Below are 8,345 nucleotides of genomic sequence, written 5' to 3' on the forward strand. Positions count from 1 at the left end.
ATATATGGAAAAGTAGTGGTCGTTGAGGCGTTATCTATTACCATTTTCATGATTTCGAAGAATATTGTTCACAACAGTAAGCTTAATTACAAAGAATAAGAAGTGTCTATTGCATGTGGACTGTCAAGTCTAATACAAAAACAAAGAAAAGAGTTTCCTTTTTCTCGGTTCGAGGGCTCAACGCAATACGAACGTCACTTCCACAAAAGTATATATTGTTACGTCAGGCTTACACTGAGCCTTCGTTATGTAAAATTGGTCAGCATACAAAAAGCTGAGAACTCGCATTGTAATTGTTTTATAACGTAGAAAAAATATGTATGTGATAAAGCTTATATTATTAAGTTTTCTAAAATACAAAACATTCATAATAATTACTTTTACAGAAATCTATTGATCTATTTTTTACATATGTTTCCACTAAATGATATGTATTTTTATGTAATCTTAATGAATGTAGGTTAACGAATACTGCTTAAAACTAGTGCTACCTCCTCGTTCTAAAGCAAATAAGTTATACAACCGATCATACCTCTATTCTGATGATCATAGCTGGGGGACACGTTCTTAAGCACAGTAGGTTTGCAACTATCCATACATCTCTATAATGGTCATATAAGCTTGAGTGCAGGTTTAAGGCACTGTTGTTATACAACTGACCATATATCTCTATAATGGTGATCATAGTTGGAGTAAACCTTTTCAAAAAACGCAGTTATACAACTATTCATACATCTATGCACTGGAGATCATAGATTGGTTTATTGACTTATTCTAAAGCACTGTAGTAGTAATACAACTAACCATACATCCTAATAAAAATTATCAAAGCATGAGTACACGTTCTAGACTACTGGAGTAATACAACCAATCATATATCTCTATACAGGTGATCAAAGCTTGAGTACACGTTCTAGAATACTGTAGTAATACAACTAACCATATATCTCTATACTGGTGATCATAGCTTGAGTACACGTTCTAGAATACTGTAGTTATACAACTAACCATACATCTCTATACAGGTGATCAAAGCTTGAGTACACGTTCTAAAATACTGTAGTAATACAACTAACCATATATCTCTATACTGGTGATCATAGCTTGAGTACACGTTCTAGAATACTGTAGTAATACAACTTTCCATACATCTCTATACAGGTGATCAAAGCTTGAGTACACGTTCTAGAATACTGTAGTAATACAACTAACCATATATCTATATACAGGTGATCATAGCTTGAGTACACGTTCTAGACTACTGGAGTAATACAACTGTCCATATATCTCTATACAGGTGATCATAGCTTGAGTACACGTTCTAGACTACTGGAGTAATACAACTGTCCATATATCTATATACAGGTGATCATAGCTTGAGTACACGTTCTAGACTACTGGAGTAATACAACTGTCCATATATCTATATACAGGTGATCATAGCTTGAGTACACGTTCTAGAATACTGTAGTAATACAACTGTCCATATATCTCTATACAGGTGATCATAGCTTGAGTACACGTTCTAGAATACTGTAGTAATACAACTAACCATATATCTCTATACAGGTGATCAAAGCTTGAGTACACGTTCTAGACTACTGGAGTAATACAACTGTCCATATATCTATATACAGGTGATCATAGCTTGAGTACACGTTCTAGACTACTGGAGTAATACAACTAACCATATATCTCTATACAGGTGATCATAGCTTGAGTACACGTTCTAGACTACTGGAGTAATACAACTGTCCATATATCTATATACAGGTGATCATAGCTTGAGTACACGTTCTAGACTACTGGAGTAATACAACTGTCCATATATCTATATACAGGTGATCATAGCTTGAGTACACGTTCTAGAATACTGTAGTAATACAACTAACCATATATCTCTATACAGGTGATCATAGCTTGAGTACACGTTCTAGACTACTGGAGTAATACAACTGTCCATATATCTATATACAGGTGATCATAGCTTGAGTACACGTTCTAGACTACTGGAGTAATACAACTGTCCATATATCTATATACAGGTGATCATAGCTTGAGTACACGTTCTAGAATACTGTAGTAATACAACTGTCCATATATCTCTATACAGGTGATCATAGCTTGAGTACACGTTCTAGACTACTGGAGTAATACAACTAACCATATATCTCTATACAGGTGATCAAAGCTTGAGTACACGTTCTAGACTACTGGAGAAATACAACTGTCCATATATCTCTATACAGGTGATCATAGCTTGAGTACACGTTCTTTAAAACTGTAGTAATACAACTAACCATATATCTCTATACAGGTGATTATAGCTTGAGTACACGTTCTAGAATACTGTAGTTATACAACTAACCATATATCTATATACTGGTGATCATAGCTTGAGTACATGTTCTAAAATACCGTAGTTGTACAACTTACCATACATCTCAATACTGGTGATCATAGCTTGAGTACATGTTCTAAAATACTGTAGTTGTACAACTTACCATACATCTCAATACTGGTGATCATAGCTTGAGTACATGTTCTAAAATACTGTAGTTATACAACTAACCATACATCTCTATACTGGTGATCATAGCTTGAGTACAAGTTCTAAAATACTGTAGTTATACAACTAACCATACATCTCTATACTGGTGATCAAAGCTTGAGTACACGTTCTAAAATACTGTAGTAATACAACTAACCATACATCTCTATACAGGTGATCAAAGCTTGAGTACATGTTCTAAAATACTGTAGTTATACAACTAACCATACATCTCTATACTGGTGATCAAAGCTTGAGTACATGTTCTAAAATACTGTAGTTATACAACTAACCATACATCTCTATACTGGTGATCAAAGCTTGAGTACACGTTCTAAAATAATGTAGTTATACAACTAACCATACATCTCTATACAGGTGATCAAAGCTTGAGTACATGTTCTAAAATACTGTAGTAATACAACTAACCATACATCTCTATACTGGTGATCATAGCTTGAGTACACGTTCTAGAATACTGTAGTTATACAACTAACCATACATCTCTATACTGGTGATCATAGCTTGAGTACACGTTCTAAAATACTGTAGTTATACAACTAACCATACATCTCTATACTGGTGATCATAGCTTGAGTACACGTTCTAAAATACTGTAGTTATACAACTAACCATACATCTCTATACTGGTGATCATAGCTTGAGTACACGTTCTAAAATACTGTAGTTATACAACTAACCATACATCTCTATACAGGTGATCAAAGCTTGAGTACCTGTTCTAAAATACTGTAGTTATACAACTAACCATACATCTCTATACAGGTGATCAAAGCTTGAGTACACGTTCTAAAATACTGTAGTAATACAACTAACCATACATCTCTATACAGGTGATTATAGCTTGAGTACATGTTCTAAAATACTGTAGTTATACAACTAACCATACATCTCTATACTGGTGATCATAGCTTGAGTACACGTTCTAAAATACTGTAGTTATACAACTAACCATACATCTCTATACAGGTGATCAAAGCTTGAGTACATGTTCTAAAATACTGTAGTTATACAGCTAACCATACATCTCTATACTGGTGATCAAAGCTTGAGTACATGTTCTAAAATACTGTAGTTATACAACTAACCATACATCTCTATACTGGTGATCAAAGCTTGAGTACACGTTCTAAAATAATGTAGTTATACAACTAACCATACATCTCTATACAGGTGATCAAAGCTTGAGTACATGTTCTAAAATACTGTAGTAATACAACTAACCATACATCTCTATACTGGTGATCATAGCTTGAGTACACGTTCTAAAATACTGTAGTTATACAACTAACCATACATCTCTATACTGGTGATCATAGCTTGAGTACACGTTCTAAAATACTGTAGTTATACAACTAACCATACATCTCTATACTGGTGATCATAGCTTGAGTACACGTTCTAAAATACTGTAGTTATACAACTAACCATACATCTCTATACTGGTGATCATAGCTTGAGTACACGTTCTAAAATACTGTAGTTATACAACTAACCATACATCTCTATACAGGTGATCAAAGCTTGAGTACCTGTTCTAAAATACTGTAGTTATACAACTAACCATACATCTCTATACAGGTGATCAAAGCTTGAGTACATGTTCTAAAATACTGTAGTAATACAACTAACCATACATCTCTATACAGGTGATTATAGCTTGAGTACATGTTCTAAAATAATGTAGTTATACAACTAACCATACATCTCTATACTGGTGATCATAGCTTGAGTACACGTTCTAGACTACTGTAGTAATACAACTAACCATACATCTCTATACTGGTGATCAAAGCTTGAGTACACGTTCTAAAATAATGTAGTTATACAACTAACCATACATCTCTATACAGGTGATCAAAGCTTGAGTTCATGTTCTAAAATACTGTAGTAATACAACTAACCATGCATCTCTATACAGGTGATTATAGCTTGAGAACATGTTCTAAAATAATGTAGTTATACAACTAACCATACATCTCTATACAGGTGATCAAAGATTGAGTACATGTTCTAAAATACTGTAGTTATACAACTAACCATACATCTCTATACAGGTGATTATAGCTTGAGTACATGTTCTAAAATACTGTAGTTATACAACTAACCATACATCTCTATACTGGTGATCATAGCTTGAGTACACGTTCTAGACTACTGGAGTAATACAACTGACCATTTATCTCTATACAGGTGATCAAAGCTTGAGTACACGTTCTAGAATACTGTAGTAATACAACTAACCATATATCTCTATACTGGTGATCATAGCTTGAGTACACGTTCTAAAATACTGTAGTAATACAACTAACCATATATCTATAAACAGGTGATCATAGCTTGAGTAAACGTTCTAAAGCACTGCAGTTACATAACAGACAATACATCTCTACATAAGTGATCATTGATGGGGGACATGTTCTAAAGAAGTTCTAAAACTAACCAATAATCTCTATACTGGTGATCATAGCATGAGTACACATTCTCAAGTACTGAAGTTATACAACAAACCATACATCTATATATTTGTGATTATAGCTTGAGTTAACGTTCTAATGCAATGTACTTATACAACTGATTATACATCTTTATACTAGATCATAGCTTGAGCATACGTTCTAAAGCAGTGTAGGTTTAAAACTAACCATATATCTTTATACTGGTGATCAATGGTGGACACGTTCTAACGCGCATTAGTTATACAACGGACAATATAACTCTTTACATGTGACTATAGGTTGCGATACGGTCTTATACACTGTAGTTAAACAACTATATGTATCTATACTAGTATCATAGCTGGGCTATACGTTCGAAATAATTATATTAATATACTGGTGATCATAGCTTGCGGACACGTGCTACATTATTGAACTGATACAGCTGACTATGGATGTAACTCTATTATACTGGCGATCATGGCTGAGACACATATTTTCAAGCACGGCAGTTTGACAACTGACTATACATTATAATACTGATGATCATGGCTTGGAGACACGTTATAAAGCACTGTCGATATACAACTGACCATATATTTATATACCAGAGATAATACCTGCCGGACACGTTTTCAAGCATTATACAACTGACCATATTTCTCTATATTAGTGATCATAGCGATACACGTTCTAAAGCACTGTAGTAAAATTACTGAACATAAGCCTTAACACTGGTGACTTTGACTAACTGTCACGTTTTAGAGCACTCTAGTTAGACATTGGACATAAACCCGCATACTGGTGACTTTGACCGCACTTCAGATTTTATTTAAAATAATAGCTTGCTTGCGAACTTATTTTTTTAGCATTATACACAGACAAAGACAATTGAATCGCTTGTTTCATATATTTCTTGGGTTACTGCCATAGCTTAATAGGATGTCAAATTACTGTTACTAAATAATTATATTTGATAGTACATGGGCAATATGTTTTGTAACATATCTTGATGTAAGAAAATAAACACGTCATTGTTGATTTAAACAAAGTTTTCAATCATGTACATTCAAAATACAGGGTGCCAATTGACAGGTTCTCTAATCAGAAGAAGTGAAAATCTCTTCAACATGCTGTTTTTAGTATGAATGGACCAAAGATCGACAAGTTTGCATGCTCTTAGGGTGGGATTGTCTAAGCGTGGTTTGGCATGAGAATATACGATATAAAAACACTTCTTTGAGGCTGTTCTGTGTTATAAATTTATTGACTTTACATGTATTTCTTAGGTATTATTCAACCATTGTAAAATGGGCATACATGTTTGCAACAAGACATTAGCCTTTTAAAAAACAAAGCAACCTATAAACAGTTTGACTGCAGACTATGAAACATTAATGTTATATTACACTTGACCAAAATAGGACCAGTACTGTTTTAAAGGTGTTTTGAGCCATAGTGAAGGTCATGGAAAATAGTGTTAAAAGTTAAAAACTGCACTAAGACTCCAAAAGGATTGGACATAGGACCTTTAATATATAGTGAACGGTATATGACCTCAAGTGTTCTTAGTGTTAGAAGTAGCTGGTTAAGGTCACATTCAAAACTGTTATAGAAATGTTGTCCTCATAATATTTTTATAGATGAAGTCACGGTTAATGTTGATTGTTAAACGATTTCAGAACATTTAAACTTTGATAAGTAACTTTGAATTGATCATATGATCTTCCTTTATGACCAAAAGTCAATATCACAGTCAATGTCTATTCAATCCTTCTTTAATTTAGCGCAATGTTTCTGAAGAAGCAGTGATTAGGGGACATAATGTCTTTAAACACCTTTGGTTTTAATGTTGTTGCATTCGATGATAGCATGTATTAATTGCAATGTGCATATATAAATAAGAGGTAGTATTCAATGTGTGCACTGTTTTGTAAAAGAATATTTTAAACTAGAATAACGGTATATACGTATGTCTTATGACCAGTTAGCTATAGAACGTGACCCCAAACTATAAGTATAGGAATATATGGCCATTGTCTAAATACAGTGCTAAAGGACGGGTCCCTGAACTAAGAACATCAGTAAAGGGATATATTGCCATTGTCTAAACACAATGATTGACAACGTGTCCCCAGCTTTGGTCACCAGTTGAACGTAGAAATATATAGTTCATTGTCTTACTACAATGCTTAAGAACGTTTCCCCAGGTTTCGTCACCAGTAAACATATATGTAAGACAAGCTGTCTTATTTCAGTGCATTAGAACGTGTCCCAGGTATAGGTAACCAGTAAACAGATATATAAGACAAGTTGTCTTACTTCATTGCATAAGAACGTGTTCCAGGTATTTGAAACAAGTAAACAGATATATAAGTAAGACAAGCTGTCTTTCTTCTGTGCATAAGAATGTGTTTCAGGTATTGGCAACCAGTAACAAGATATATAAGACAAGCTGTCTTACCTCAGTGCATTAAATGTGTCCCAGGCATTGGTAACCAGTAAACATATATATAAGACAAGTTGTCTTACTTCAGTGCATTAGAACGCGTCCCAGGTATTGGTAACCAGTAAAAAGATATATAAGACAAGCTGTCTTACTTCAATGCATTAGAATGTGTCCCAGGTATTCGTAACGAACAAACAGATATATAAGACAAGCTGCCATAGCTGACTTCAGTGCATAAGAAAGTGTCCCACGTAATGGTAACCAGTAAACAGATATATAACTCAAGCTGTCTTTCTTCAGTGCATTAGAACGTGTCCTAAATATTGGCAACCAGTAAACAGATCATTCTTGGATATTTGTACATTTGTACTCCTTTTCAGGCAAAGAAGGACCTTAAGGAACTTGTTTGATTGTGTACCAAAAAACAGGCCCTATGATATAAAACTGATAGCAACAGACAAATATCAGGTAAACGAACAGTGTGAACGTAACACTTTAGTGTATACATCAAACAACTGTATTATGTGTAGACCGGATCCATTTATTGACACATTAAGACTCTGGCGTAATTTTGGGCCTGATCCCTTAAAAGGGATATCAGAGAACTAGATTATTTGTGTGCCTTATTCTTTAATGGAGTTATCAGAGAACTAGCTTATTTGTGGGTCAGATCCCTTAATGGAACTAAGAAGGAATTAAATCATTTGTAGGACGGATCCCTTAATGGAGCTATCAGAAAATAGCTTATTTGTGGACATGATCGTTTAATGGACCTATCAAGGAACTAACTTTTTTGTGAGCCGAATCCCTTAATGGTACTATCAGAGAACAAACTAATTTGCAGGCAAAATCTCTCAATGGAACTCTCAGCGGACTTGCTAAATTG

At 34.2% G+C, this 8,345-nt stretch overlaps 1 pseudogene; it reads right to left on the bottom strand.

Annotated features, from left to right (window-relative positions):
* Positions 1-596, bottom strand: part of LOC128208665 (RNA polymerase II-associated factor 1 homolog) — a 32,510-nt pseudogene extending 31,914 nt beyond the window's left edge.
* Between the last annotated feature and the right edge of the window lie 7,749 nt (positions 597-8,345).

This window comes from Mya arenaria, chromosome 11, assembly GCF_026914265.1.
Source record: "Mya arenaria isolate MELC-2E11 chromosome 11, ASM2691426v1".
In the NCBI taxonomy this organism is placed as follows: Eukaryota; Metazoa; Mollusca; class Bivalvia; order Myida; family Myidae; genus Mya; species Mya arenaria.